This window comes from Rana temporaria, chromosome 2 (genome assembly GCF_905171775.1).
Source record: "Rana temporaria chromosome 2, aRanTem1.1, whole genome shotgun sequence".
Lineage (NCBI taxonomy): Eukaryota > Metazoa > Chordata > Amphibia > Anura > Ranidae > Rana > Rana temporaria.
This window is the reverse complement of record NC_053490.1, coordinates 475,389,614-475,404,607: the sequence shown is the minus strand read 5'-3', so window position 1 is coordinate 475,404,607 and position 14,994 is coordinate 475,389,614. Positions and strand designations below refer to the sequence as shown.

The 14,994-nt window shown below is 41.0% G+C and overlaps 1 protein-coding gene and 1 pseudogene across 1 annotated transcript in view; one reads left to right on the top strand and one right to left on the bottom strand.

Moving 5' to 3' along the window:
• Nucleotides 1–14,994, top strand: part of LOC120928350 (ephrin type-A receptor 6-like) — a 566,085-nt gene that overhangs the window by 420,920 nt on the left and 130,171 nt on the right. The gene's annotated exons all lie outside the window — the stretch shown is intronic.
• On the bottom strand, nt 7,611–7,722 carry LOC120929986 (annotated as a pseudogene).

Here is a 14,994-nt window from a genome sequence, read left to right as displayed (position 1 = left end):
CACCTGTTGTTAATTTCAATTAACACAAAAGCAGCTGAAACTGATTAACAACCCCCTCTGTATACACCCCTCCCCCTCTGCTACTTAACTGACCAGATTAATATCCCAGGAGTTCTGATTCAAAGGTGTGCCTTTTTTTTGAGCAGTGTACTTAGCTGCTCTGTGTATTGGTTTTGCTCAGAACAACCCGATCCTCCACTTCTTGGGTCCCCCGCTGGCACTCCTGGCTCCTCCTCTTCTCCAAGTGCCCCCATAGCAAGTGGCTTGTTATAGGGGCACTTCTGCATGCTCACTCCTGAGTCCAGCTCTGTGTGTCCATAAGACTCAAATAATGGGGCTCGGCCCCATCCCAGCTTCCTCTCTCACTGGCTGCGAAAGCAGTGGGAGCCAATGTCATTCAACCCTTAGAACCCATTTAGCTGGAGTTGGGACTAATGAGCTTTTTTTTTTGTACATATATTTTTTGAATAGGTAGAACTCCATTCACTTTTGAAACACAACAGAAAGTGAAAGGAAAGCTCTACAAAGTGGGGTGAATTTTCCAGTTTTCACAAAAACAGTCATTCCTACTCAAAGATTTGCCCTCACCTGATGTTTTAGTGACAATTGTAAAAGTTTGGATTTTCTATCATTTTCTGTCTTAGTAACAATAGTGACCAGGACAAATAGAGAAAAATCAACCCAGCAGAGACATAGACACCAATTAAAACTTGACATTTGTTCTGTACTCTATCCAATCGTAAAGCGAAAAAAAGAAATGTTGCCTATATATGCATTATAAATAACAAAAATGTTATGGGGACCAATACAACATAAATGAAGTGAAAGTCCTGTAATGAACCAGTTACTTACAACCCAGTGATTTTGGGTAAAGACTGGTCTACCTCTATAATAAAAAAAAAAACATCCCTGTTCACAATCATGCAATCAATGTTGAGTTTAGTAAAGCTGTCCATACATGGATTGAAATTCAACCAGTTCAGCAGGAACTGTATGGGCAGGGAGATTGTACAAAAGTTGATCTACCGATCAACTTCTGTACAATTTCCCTGTTTGATTTTCCCTGCTTGATCAGTACCAACAGCTATACAAGAGCTAAGCAGTAAGGATTCCCCCATCCAACTTGAATGTGTGGATGGGGAAGTCAAGTCAGTTTTTTTCATTCAACCTGCTGGTTGATTAATCTATGGGCTGCCTAGGATTGGGGGCAATCTGATACATACCACTTCGCTCTCTATGCTTCAATGTACAGTACCTAAAATGGTTTACAGTCTGCGTTATTCTTACACTGTGAATGGTTTCCATATAACATTGCATCTTTCATCTTTTGACTAAGCATTTCTTTTGCTATGCCTACTTTTATTATAAACAAACAGAAAGGTGCAGCACTCTGAACAGGGGAATACCAACAGGCAGGGCGGAGTCCACAGGTGGGGGCTCAGGCAGCGGTGTGCTCCAAACAACACCCAAATAGGTAGATAGAATAGAAAAATAGCTGGCAACTCCAATCCATAAGAAATATTTATTGGCACATATAGGAAAACAAAAAATAAGACGCATTTCAGCTGAAGAGCCTTGGTCACTGCAGTGACCAAGATTCTTTAGCCAAAACGCGTCTGCTCTTTTGTTTTTCTATATGTGCCAATAAATATTTCTTACAGATTGGAGTTGCCGGCTATCTTTCTATTTCATCTACTTTTATTATAACATTGGATTCAGAGTCATGAACTTAGCTCCCCCACATTTACGCCCAGCAACAGCACAGCAATGCCAAAAAAATATTGTCTAGAGCCACCCCTGGCCATTAAATAAATTCATTATTTTCACATTTTAGGGGTTCTCGTTACTTTTTATAAATGTGGTGGGGCATAAATGTGAAAGTGAAGAAATATGAAGCATTGTCCTATGGTGTCCAATCCTTTTTTTTGTTTTGTTTTCAATCCAAATCTTTTTTGGAAAAATTATGGCTCACCAACAGTTATGTATGGTAATCACCCCTTATTCCTGTACTTCACATCAGCAGAATACTATTTGCCGAAGGGCAGCAGTTGGCCACATTTTTCAAGGGCTGTAATGATCAATGCTGCATATGTATATCTTTATTGTTGCATGCAATTTAATATAACCATCTTTGCTATGTCTTTTAAACATAAAAACAAAACATCATGCCTACAAAAGGCTGATTCATTTTGTCGTGTTTTATGGAGGTAAATGTTGTTGAGCTATACAGTACTTTATTTTTATCATCTAAGAGAAAACTGGGATTGTGGTTCATTGTTTCATTGTGTTTTGCGATCCCGGTGCTGAAGCACAAAGGAGATTAAATAAATCATACTTTAGCTGGACCATTAAGGGGAAGGTTGTCTTTTTCTTCGAATAGTTTCGCTTCTTGTTTCATATATAATTTTACCTAATGTCAGTATAAATCATTCTGTGTTGGGATACATATGCTTTATTATTGCTTGTAATATGCTTGTAATATGCTTTAAGTTGTGTTATTTTTAAACATCAAATGTACATGAAATTGCTTATGCTATCTATACAGAAGTTGTATAGTAGTATCATTTATCATTTTAATGTCAGTTGTGGTATTTTACTGATTCGACACTGTAGATGTATATTTTCATTTCTCAGTAACAGGGATATACAGGCACTACTACTGTAAGCTTATGCAAGAATCAAAATGTTCAGTCTGAAATTACTATAATTGTTTAGGCCTTATGAAGGATTTCTAATTGCCTTTATTTAGCTTTTTAAGCCTAACACTTTAGTTTGATTGTCTGAAGTTGTTTGAAGTCTGATAGTCATGGTTTCCTAGCTCTTGAGGGCACTGTAGCGGTATTAGTGCACCTGTTACAAAAACAATTGAGTACAGTCCATGATGCTTTTTTTTTTCCAATATATTTTTATTAAGAAAAAAAAAGCATACAATTGTCCAAAATGAAAGGGAAAACTCCCTGACTGTACATAGAATCAAGTGGGTGGCTTGTAAATAAAGTAGCAAAACAAGTATGGTTATATGCAGAATTTTAAGTGGATATTCTGAAACAACGTTACCCCTGATTGGGGATAACATCAGGGCAGAAAAAGGGTGGCAGAGCAAGAGGAGAAGGGGTAGGGGGAGAATAAGGAAGGAGAGAAAGGTGCGGGAGATAACCAGAGTTAGGTGGGAGTAGGGTGAGTCTTAATACTGAATAAACTTACAAGGAGTACCGATTTGCTTTTTTGAAACTGAAGTGTTGCTGCAGGCTCTGTTTGGTCCAAGATCTAGGGCAGGGATATGCAATTAGCGGACCTCCAGCTGTTGCAGAACTACAAGTCCCATGAGGCATAGCAAGACTCTGACAGTCACAAGCATGACACCCAGAGGCAGAGGCACGATGGGACTTGTAGTTTTGCAACAGCTGGAGGTCCGCTAATTGCATATTACCAATCTAGGGGATATACATCTTAGATGGGATTTTTTTATCTGATAGGAGAAAGGTTCTAGTCATAGAAGCAAAATGCTTTGGGGAATCTATTAACCAGAGGGAACAGTGTTTTGTATTTTTTTCTCTTGCCATATGTGCTTTGGCAAAAAGGAATTCCATACAGCATTGGTCGTTAATAGAAGAAATGACAGCGGAGAGCGTTGGAGGGAGAGGATTTTTCCAAGCTTGAGCTACAGAAAGGCATGCAGCAATCAAAATGTGTGTTACGATGGAAATTACTTTTATTGGCCAGGGAGAGTGATCTAAATCAAAGAGAGTCAATTGTGGGGTAACAAATGTGAGACTTGAATGATTTCAACTATTAATGACGAAATGTTCCTCCAAAAGGGGGAAAGGACCGGGCATTCATACCAGATATGAAAAATAGTTCCATCAGCGTTGCAGTTTCCCCAGCATTTTGGGGAGTGAGATGAGTAAATTTCGGCTAATCTTGTGGGCGTACCCCACTTGTAGTATATTTTCATGATGCTTTTTTTTTTGCATTAACACCCACATTTTCAAGACCAGCGTTTGGGGTGTACTCCCTTCTTCAAGGTTCAAACAGGACCCCACTGGATGTATACATTCCATTACCAGGTTCTCAATGTTATTTCATCCTGATTACATTATGAATTGTAGGTAGGTTCTAAAGAAAAGGAAATCCATTTTCCCCCAAACATGTTGACTGTACCGGTTGATAATAACAAAAAAAGATTTTAAACAACAAAAAAGTGAGATGAAGTTTGTTCCAGGTGTTCCTCTAACCACATTCTTATGCAGGGATGGGCCACTGGTTCCCCCTTACCTGTGCAGAGGTTACCCATCCTGTTTCCATTCCCAGTAGCACTCCAACAAATTCAAGCCCCAATCTAGAGGTCTTTTAAGATTTATTGCAAGTCTTGAAATAAATGCAGGGAAGAAGGTTTAGGGTACAGGATGTCCAAGGCACACACATATCTTGGAGGACATCTTCCTGCATACCTTGTTCCAGAGGTATTAAGCGTATAGTAGCAGCCTAAAAAAAAAATACTGGTAGAAAAGGGACAACCAGTAAATCTGTAACCCTATGCAAGCAGTCGCAGTCCTTAAGCAGCACTATCTGGCATCTCATCCTCAGGAAGTACTTGCATACCTGAAGCTACTGACAAAATGTCCAATCTGTTGAGGTCTAGTTAAAGCAGCTTTGCAGGCATATACTGTACACATGCTATTTCCCAAACAGAAAAGCTCCAGGAGAAATAAACTAACCAGATCCTCTTATATCTTCTCTCCAACCACACCTTCTGGGTCAGCCTCCTAAGGACTAGTTAGGCCCCAATGAACATTTATAACCCCAGTAACTGGCCTACCCACTCTAGGTGCTGGAAAATTCTTCAAGAAGCAAACAGGAGAAATCAGCCACCAGGTTTAGGCAAAGCTTAAGAAGACCTGGGAAAAAAGCTGCTCAGCTGGCTTTAGCAAAACCATATCACTAATTACAGCCAGCCGAGGGCAGGGGCATCACACTTTTAAGACAAGGAACTATTAAACCTGTTTGACTTCTGACACCCTAAAGAACGAAAAAACCTGGCAGCTCCGGTCAAAGCCACTGTACTAACAGTCCCAATTGAAAACCATGTGTCCGTACCCCTGCATGTAGATTAGGGGCCGAGCGCATGGATTAGGGGAGCGGCGCTCTTTTGCCCCTAATGGAGCGGCCGCCACTGGATATTTGTGCTTTGCTCAGATTCCATGACTGAGCTTTACAACAACTTAAGATTTGTTACACTAGTGTTCTGTTAATATTTGAATGCTTTCAATATGTATCTCTTTGTTGGATTAAATTTATATAATATTTTTTTATTTCTCCCAATAAGATAAGTGAATAGATAAAATGAGTCTTTATCAATGATAGGAAAATACAGTAAATAAACCTTGATTTTTTGTAGCCTGTGTTTTGTCACTGCGAAGCAAGCAGCATACAGCTGATCTAATCAGAATGTAATTGTTACCTGGAGTTCCTATTGACATAGATAAATTAAATAAATAGAAGAAAAAATGCATTATAACTCTCTTGTTAGTCCTCAATAGATAAGATTAAGTACATCACCCTGCAATCAATTGTATTTCTCTGTGAACCTTCCTTAACAATTTATGAATAGTGTGCAATTACATGGAAATGCCATCTTTCATTCCATTCACCATGTTTCATCAATTAACAGGGGTTTACAGTTTTTTTTTTTTTTAATGAATACTGTTATTGTTTTCTTCTTTCAATCTTTTATCATGTACCCTAAAATTGTTGTGTTTATTAGGATATAAGTTAAATTATATACATAGGTTCGATTTCAGCAGTTGGTAAAAAGTGAGGTACAGCGCAAAACCAATATACATGAAAATTCTGATAATAAACCAAAATTATAAATAAGTGAATAAATAGTGTGTGACAAACACTATAAACCAATTGGTGTGAACATAATTGGCTGTGATGAGTATAAATTTATAAATCAGAAAAAATTATACTGACAAATAAAAATATATACAAATAAAAACAAGAAAGTAATGCAGTACTAACTACCGCGTGCCAAGGATGGCTATATAGAATAAATATAAGATGTATCGTGACCATCTAATATTGACTACCCGTGAAAATAAATAAATGAGTGAAAATACAATTAGTACAAAAATATAAAAATTGATGACTTTGAACTCAAATAAAAAAACAGTATTAAATGTCCATAGAAAAATCCCAAATATCTGGAAAAACATTTGTGAAAAGTGAACTCCAAAAAGTCTTCCAATAGAGAGTATTCTAATATTGGCACCACCTTCCACCAAGGATACACCCGAGTGACAGAAGTATAATCTCCTTACCAGACGTGCTGACCACAAACGACGGTCAGACTAAGCACAGGTTATTTTAAAGTCACCCAAACGACTGTGTGCTGGAGCTGCCTCGGATCAGATGCAATCAATCAAAGCGAGTGGATGTCTCATATGCAAAATGAGAGAAAGGGGCCCATAGTGCAGCTTTGCAAAACAAATTTAATATAAAAGAAATATATTGCACTTACAAGTATTCGGGGAAAACAAGCCCAATGAAGTGCACCATGTGCGGTATAAAAACGGGATCTCTGCGTCCTCTTTGGTTCCTTTTCCTGGGTCAGTTCGTTTAGAAGAGCGTGATGACGTCGGGACGCAGGCCACGGTGTGGCCTGCGTCCCGACGTCATCACGCTCTTCTAAACCAACTGAACTGAACGGAAAGTGTGCATGTGAAATACACACTAAAAAGTGCACTTTAAGCCATGTACACACGGTCGGAATTTCTGATGGAAAAAGTCAGATGGGAGCTTTACATCGGATATTCTGACCGTGTGTATGCCCCATCTGAATTTCTGGCGGACTTAGATAGAGAGCAGGTTCTCTATTTTTCCGTTGGGAATTCCGACAGAGTTTTTCCCGATCAAATGTCTGACCGTGTGTACGCGGCATAAGGGTGTGCTTTGTCCACCCCTGAAGAGGTAGGACCTCTCCCTGATCCCCCAGGGTGCAAGAATCCTAACAGGGACATAGGGTCCTCTTCATGTGGCCAGCCAAATCCAAACACTGAGTACTAGGTCAAGGGGCTCTCATGAAGAAAGACCCCCCCAGGGTCCGGGGAGGAAGGAACCTGAGGGCCACACATCCTCCCCCTAGACATTAGGGCAAGCCCAGGGACTCACCCTCCATCCTAGTGAGAGAAAAAAACTCACACAAAAGTTAAAGGTGACAAAATGTGAGGAGAAAATAAATAAATAAGTGGCTGTGCAATATGCACTGGTCGGACTCTGAGACCTGGTAACAAAAATTGCCCCAAACTTAGCCAAAAGACCCAGATTTAAAAGGCGCACAGAAAAAAAGTATTTGGTGCTGTGACCATGTGCTGCTTTACACTGAGGGGTCCCACAAAAAAATGTTACTAAGACCACCCCTATGACCACTCCCAGGGGGCACAGACAAGGTAGATCCACCCAGATCAGGAGGAACTGGGCCCATCCATTTTTCCTGATGGTATTACTCCCATGCCCCAACAGCCTGTGTGTAGCCCAGTTTCTGTTTCAGCCAGTATTAGCATTCAGAGCCCTCATCACACCAGCAGGGACCAGCAGGGACACTACGTAGCCAGTCATCCCAGCTCCTGGTTAAGCCAGAATGAAGGCATAGCACCCCTACTGGACACTGATAAGAACAGATACTACACTTGATCTTAGCCAAAAGGCAAGAGAAGCGATATGTCATCACGAAAAAAATCGTATCTCTTCAGGGAAGCCTATCACTCCTCCAACTACTAAACTTTCATCACTTTTATCAGCTCATCCCCTCAGCTATAACATTTTGTACCACTTGCCCCACCCAATAAATGTTAAGTGTGGGTCCTCTTAACCCTTTTGTATTTTATTGCATTGTAACTGTACTGTTTCCCTTTATATTGTGAAGCGCTGTGCAATATATTGGCGCTATATAAATCCTGTGTAGCAATAATATTAATTATGATTATTAAACTTGTCACTAAGGCAGTAAGCTTGATTTTAGGAATACCTGTTGAAAACTGATAAACATTTGTGAAATGTACACTTTTTTTATAGCATCTCAGCTAGATATGTATTTTCCTAGGAAATTTACAAACTTGTATTGGCTTCTAATCCCTAGGGTGGACACCTGTGGCTTGATTTGCAAGTAATGCAAGCAATTTTGTTGACAGCGGGGAGAGGATTGGGGGAGTGTAGATGTTTATTAAGTTGTCATAATCATTACTTCTGACTGTTACTATTGCACAAAGAATTTGCAACTTTTTGGGGGAAAAAACATTCATTGAATATGTCAATCATCATCTTTTATATTTTCTTTAAAGAAAAGTGAACAAATGTTTCATCATTGAAGCACCACATTTACCTGTAAGTAGAGCTGGAATGTATTTTGTGTTGGCTTTTGGCAGTTTGAAAATGCAATCAAGATTGAAAATATACAGCCCTGGCCAAAAGTTTTGAGAATGACACAAATATTAATTTTGACAAAGTCTGCTGCCTCGGTTTTTATGATGACAATTTGCATATACTCTGGAATGTTGTTATGAAGAGTGATCAGATGAATTGCAATTAATTGCAAAGTCCCTCTTTGCCATAAAAATTAACTTAATCCAATAAAAAACATTTCCACTGCATTTGTGAAGAAGGCTTCAGAGTGCCCAAGATAGTCCAGCAACCGTCTCCTACAGTTGGTTCAGCTGTGGGATCAGGGGAACCACCAGTGCAGAGCTTGCTCAGGAACAGCAGCAGGCAGGTGTGATTGCATCTGCACACAACAGTGAGGTGAAGACTTTTGGAGGATGGCCTGGCGTCAAGAAGGGCAGCAAAGAAGCCAATTCTCTCCAGGAAAAACATCAGGGATAGACGATATTCTGCAAAAGGTACAGGGATTGGACTGCTGAGGATTGGGGTAAAGACATTTTCTCTGATTAAATCCCCTTTCCAATTGTTTGAGGCATCCGGAAAAAACCTTGTCCGGAGAAAAAAAGGTGAGTGCTATCATCAGTCCTGTGTCAAGCCAACAATAAAGTATGCAGAGACCATTCATGTGTGGGGTTGCTTCTCAGCCAAGGCTCACTCACAATTTTGCCTAAGAACATGAATAAAGAATGGTACAAAATTATCCTCCGAAAGCAACTTCTCCCAACCATCCAAGAACACTTTGGTGACTAACAATGCCTTTTCCAGCATGATGGAGCACCTTGCCATAAGGCAAAAGTGATAACTAAATGGTGTCCAATCACAGTGGGAGCACGCCCCAGACCTGCAAGAGGCAAATAGCGTATAGGTATGTTATTGTGCCTGTAGGAGCCACCACCCCGCAGTATATATACGTGGGGCGGTCGGCAGGCTTTTTAAATAAGTTTCTTCTCAATATATGTTGGACATTTTTCAAAGGACTGGGGCACAAGCTTAATGATAGATAAGCAAAATGCAAAACGCACAGCAACCAATAATAATTCATTGCATGGAGCACTTTAAATCTGATTGACTACATAAATTTTCATATTTCTTCAGATCTTCATTAGCCTTATTTTTTACGAAATCAGCCTATACTAATACCAATATGTTCAGAAGGCTTCTACCATTTTCTTGTACATTACAGTACACTTTTGTGTTGGTTGTAGATACATTGGGGAATTGGTAATAGTTTTTTTTTCTTGTGTAGCTGGTATGCCATTAGGGAGTTTTACTTTTACTTTCTGCCCTAGAGACAACAGGAAACAAGGAAATATCTCCAAAGCGAGGGTAGATCCCCTCTAAGTCGGCCATCGCAGGAACAGCTATCTCTGCTGTCTTTACCTCTTGTTCTGAGGATAACAATTTTGTTTTCTATTGACAGCGATCACCAAGATAAATAGAGGGAAACTCTTCCCAGTGGGTAGGTACCCAGACAGAAATAACTATCTGACCATCCCTACACTATGAATAGAATATCGTGGCATATACCTGGCCCTAGGATGCGTTTTTGTCTCGTGTGAACAAAAAGTGCAGCGCTAGATAGTGATGGTCACGAACAAATGTGGCCAATGATGAAAAAAATGGAAGTCCAAAGATTGAATCTCCAAACAAGTTGATGGATCGCTCCAGCAAATAGGTGATACACAGTTCAAATCAATGAATAGTGAGTGAATATTATCTCATGTGGTTGTCTGAAGTCATCATCCAAAACATCAAAGAAATAAATGGGTACTCTTACCGACAGATGTGGACTCACATGTTAGTATTAACAGTAAGTATAGAAGGCGTAATGGTCTCAACAGACCTGGAACTCTGCAATGATGGTCACTCCGGACGGTGGTGGCTGTATCAATCGTTGAAGAACGAATACCTCCAAACCAGGAACCAGACGGGTGTGGTTGAATAATGCAGATCAGATGACCAGCCTCAGTGAAAGGCAGGGCATGTATGGAAATAAAAATAGAGTGCTCCAGATGGTGCAAATCAAACTAAACCTGGGAAGGTTTTATTTGAAAAAATAATGGTACATAAAATCACGGGAAAGTAAATAAAAAGCAGTATGGGGTGCTAACATAGCAGTACCCGACGCGTTTCGGCTAACAAAGCCATCAACAGGGGCATGCGTTTTTGTCTTGCCTAACAAAAAGCTGCATATCTACAAGTGATCTTATTGTCGATGGCATATCTGAACCCCTAACACACAGTTTATTGTGCGGCTTCTGATAATTACCTGCCGTTCGTCTTCACATGGGTCCTAGACCCCTTTAACTTAATATTTTAATACACAGTCATAACAGGTCCACCTCCGCATTTGCCACCCCTGGCCGCCGTGAGAGAGTGCTCTCCGCGGTTGGCTCTCTGGCTCCCTAGCGAGTGGATCTCTGTACAGAATTCTCCTGACGAAGCAACTTTGTTTTGCAAAACTAGTTGAGATCCTGCCTTGTATGACCCCCTTCTTTTCACCGCAACCCTGTGTTCAGGGTCTATTCCATCTCGGGTGACCTGTATGGTTGGTCGTACAACATGTCCATCGCCTTACATTGCTGTTTCTGATGTATTTTATAAATTTGTGTGTCCCTTGTTTTTTGATACTATGTTAATTAAATAAACTAATATATATCTTTTTTCTCTACCACTTTTCCATTTCACTTTTTTCTTATCTAGTACCGATATAGTCCGCTCGCCCCTTAGCTTTGGTCTTTTGGGCCTCCGGGGTCCCCTTAGCCCTTATTCTATTCAAAACTAAGGCCCCATACACACAGACGGATAATCCGCTGAAAACGGTCCGCCGGACCGTTTTCAGCGGACATGTCTGCCCGGAGATTTCTGTCTGATGGTTGTACACACCATCAGACCGAAATCCGCGCGTAAACAATACGCGGAGAGTGGCCGCGCCGTCGCCGCGACGATGATGCGGCGACGTGCGTGGCCCTGTAAGTTCAATGCTTCCACGCATGTGTCGAATCAGTACGACGCATGCGAGGGATGGCGGTCAGTCGGACGTGTCCGGTGAGTCTGTACAGACGACCAAACGCGTCCAAAGGACAGTTTTCCAGCGGACAGATTTCTTAGCATGCTAAGAAATTTTTATCCGCTGGAAACTGTCCGATCCGCCGGACAATTGTCCGCTCGGGCCTACACACGACCGTATCTGTCCGCTGGAACTGGTCTGGCGGACCAGTTTCAGCGGATCGATCCGGTCGTGTGTACGGGGCCTAAGAGGCTTATATTTAAATCATCCCTACACTATCCCAAACTAAAAACTTTTGGTTACATACACCCTGGGATGACAATGAAACATTGCCCATTCAACTAATAGATTACTTAGCTCTGTATCAGGCAAGCATTTTTTCCTGATGACTGACTACTGAGCGGTAATAAATTTACTTTGAAAATAGAAATAGAGTTATTTTCATTGTGTAATTGCAATAGAATGGAATTCCATTCTAAGCTGTTTTCTTTTTAGCCAGTAAGCTGGCAGTGAAATGTCAAAATGTAAATAGGTGTCATTCATTTTGCAATTTGTTGCAATAAAAATACCTATTTTTTAGAATATAAAGCCTTTATATTGTATAGCAATTTTTTTTTATAACTCAGTGCGCAGGACATTGCCATGCGGGCCTTGCTTCTTAATAAATTGTAGCTCTTATTACTTTTACAAAAGAGTTTTCAAACATAAATTATTATCATATATTTGTTGCTCAGTGTGTTAGGCTTTATATTTTCAAAAATTTAATTATAGAGTCAGAACCTCAAATTATGGACAAACCAAAGCAGCTAATATACGGAGACTGAAGATTTAAAAGAGATCAGGCCTTTTAACGCCAAAGCGACATTAAAGGTTCAAACATGTTATACATACCTGCTGCTGTGGTTTTGCATAGAGCAGCCCTGATCCCCTTCTTTTCAGGTCCCCTGCTAGCGCTCCTGGCTCCTCCTCTTTAACCAGTGCCCCAATAGCAAGCTGCTTGCTCTGGGAGCACTGATGCGTGCTCGCTCCCAAGCCCCGATCTATGCGTCCATAGGGAACACAAAGCCGCGGCTTGGCCACACCCCCCACTGTTTCACTGGCTGTGATTGACAGTAGCAGGAGCCAATGGTTTACGCTTCTATCTCAGTCAATGAGGAACGAGAGACCCAGAAGAAGCTCAGCTCTCGTGCACTTCGCTGGATCAAGATGGGGCTCAGGTGAGTATTTTGGGACTGGAGGAGTAAAAAACGTTGAGCCTTTAAAACCACTTTAAGAACTGACATAACAATAAAGCCAATTTCCCATATGTATTGCACTTGCAGCCATGGCATAAATAGAATATAAGAGATAGCTCTGGACTGAAGGTGTGTATCGCAGCAAAAGCCACTTTTGAATTTCCACAGATTCAAGTCTTAAAAAAAAATACTGGATTTCCACTTTAGGCCTTTTAAACTTCATGTCTAAGCAATAAGTACATTTGGAGATTCAGGCAGCTGAATTTATTACATTTCTGATCACTTTTATTGCTGTCAGGAATGTTCCCCTTAATATCCATACCAGACCTGAAGGGCCTTGCAATTGACTGGGGGGGGGGGGGGGCATTTTTTCAATGCATTTGTGTGTATATTGCCGGTATCTGTCAATACATTATTGCCGCAAGCAATTTTTAATTAAATGTTTTCCTTTAGAAATGTAATTTTTCTGCGGGACTATGCGCTACTTTACAGGCAGACTAAGGGGACCCATAGGCATGATATTTAAAGGAATATTCATGTTTATTGTTTCACTTTAAGCATTATTAAAATCACTGCTCCTGAAAAAATTCAGTTTAAAAAAAAAAATTGCATCGATACATCTCCCTTGGGGCAATACCCTGATTCGGCTCATCCCTACTCCTTTGCACTTAAAAGCATTCAAAATGCCAAGTTTGGCTGTATTGAATACTGTCACTTTTTTAGATTTTACGCCTTTAAGTCTTCTGTAAACTGGAAGTGATGTCATGACATCACTTCCGGGTTACTAGATCTGAGAACCGATTACGGCTTCGTTCAGGTCCCTGGCCAGCTGGCGGATGTGTCGGCTGGTCATCCTGCCTCCTGGTGGGACGGGAGAGCTGGGGTGAGCTGCAGAGGGTGGCAGTAGGGGGGGCAACATCCCCTCCCACTCCTTGGGATAACAGTCGAGCGGCTTCTTAGCTCCCTCGGTTGTTATCCCAAGAAGGCCGACCAGGGTTAAAATGTCTGTGGGCCAGGTGCACATGAATTCATCGTGTGCACTGACAGGCCGGACATTTAGTTGTGGGTGGCCAGATGCGGCCCGCGGGCCAAAGGTTGCCAATCCCTGCTTTAAAGCGCACAACTCAAAGCAGCCAGTGCTCAGAATCAAATCATTGAAGCCAGGTTGCTGTTTAAGTGACCTCTTTCCTCTCTCTCCACTACAAACACTGACAGATCTCGGTGCTCCGCTATACATGTTACGTCGTCGACTTCATCAGAAATTAAATTTGGACAAGTTTGGAAAAAATCTGGATAAGTTTGGACAAAATCTGAGTGCAGCCCTGCTTCCTCTGACCTTCTCAGCCTCCCTATTGGTTCTTAAAGCGGTGTTCTGCCTGGGAAAAAAAAAATGAAAAGTCAGCATTTACAATTACTATAGCTGCTGACATTTAATATATGGACACCTGTGCAAGGAGCCTACGATGTTGGCACCCTAGCCAATTTTTGGATTGGCTGTCGGGTGCTGCCGCAGCCATTTGTTATAAGGGAAATTGGCAGTGAAGCCTTTCGGCTTCACAGCTAGTTCCCTACTACGCATTCTAACTGGCCCGGCGGCCAGGAAGGAGGAGGGGGGCCGAACTTCTGAGGGACGGCGCTGTGGAAGTTGTGTCAAAAACAGGTACCCGTTTCCCCCTCTCCCCTAAAAAAAAAATGTGACAAATGTGGCACCGGAGGGTGGGAGGAAGCAGATAAGTGGAGGTTCCACCTTTGGTTGGAACTCCGCTTTAAATGTGATGGGTTGCCTCACTGCCCAATAGGAAGGTGGGAGGATGCTGGGCTAAGCTTATTTTATAACGTATTAGCATATGACCTCAGCTGCCTACATTTTAGAATCTAATGATTGTTTTGACATGCGACAGGCAACTTCTGCACATTTTTTAAATAATTTTCTCACCTTGAACCGGACAGGTTTATTGCAAGTTTCTCCTAAAAGTCAAAAGCAACTAATCACACACACCTATACACTCCAAATAATGGCTTATATGTAAAAATTAATATCTATATTTTCCTTGTCATTGTCTTGTATTAAACAAGCTTCTGTCTCATAATCCTGGCTGGATGAAAGATCAATGAATATTATACAAGCGCAGAATTACCATCTCTACTGAAGATATTGAATTGAAATAATTTGGAATCCATCCAGTTGTATCCTGTGGTTTTTCATCCGGTAGGCTGCATATTATATTCAGTTAGACAAAAGGTTGCTATTATGTAATAATGAATCCGTGGTTTTTGAGTGATAAAACCTGTAGGCAAGCTTTGTTTAAT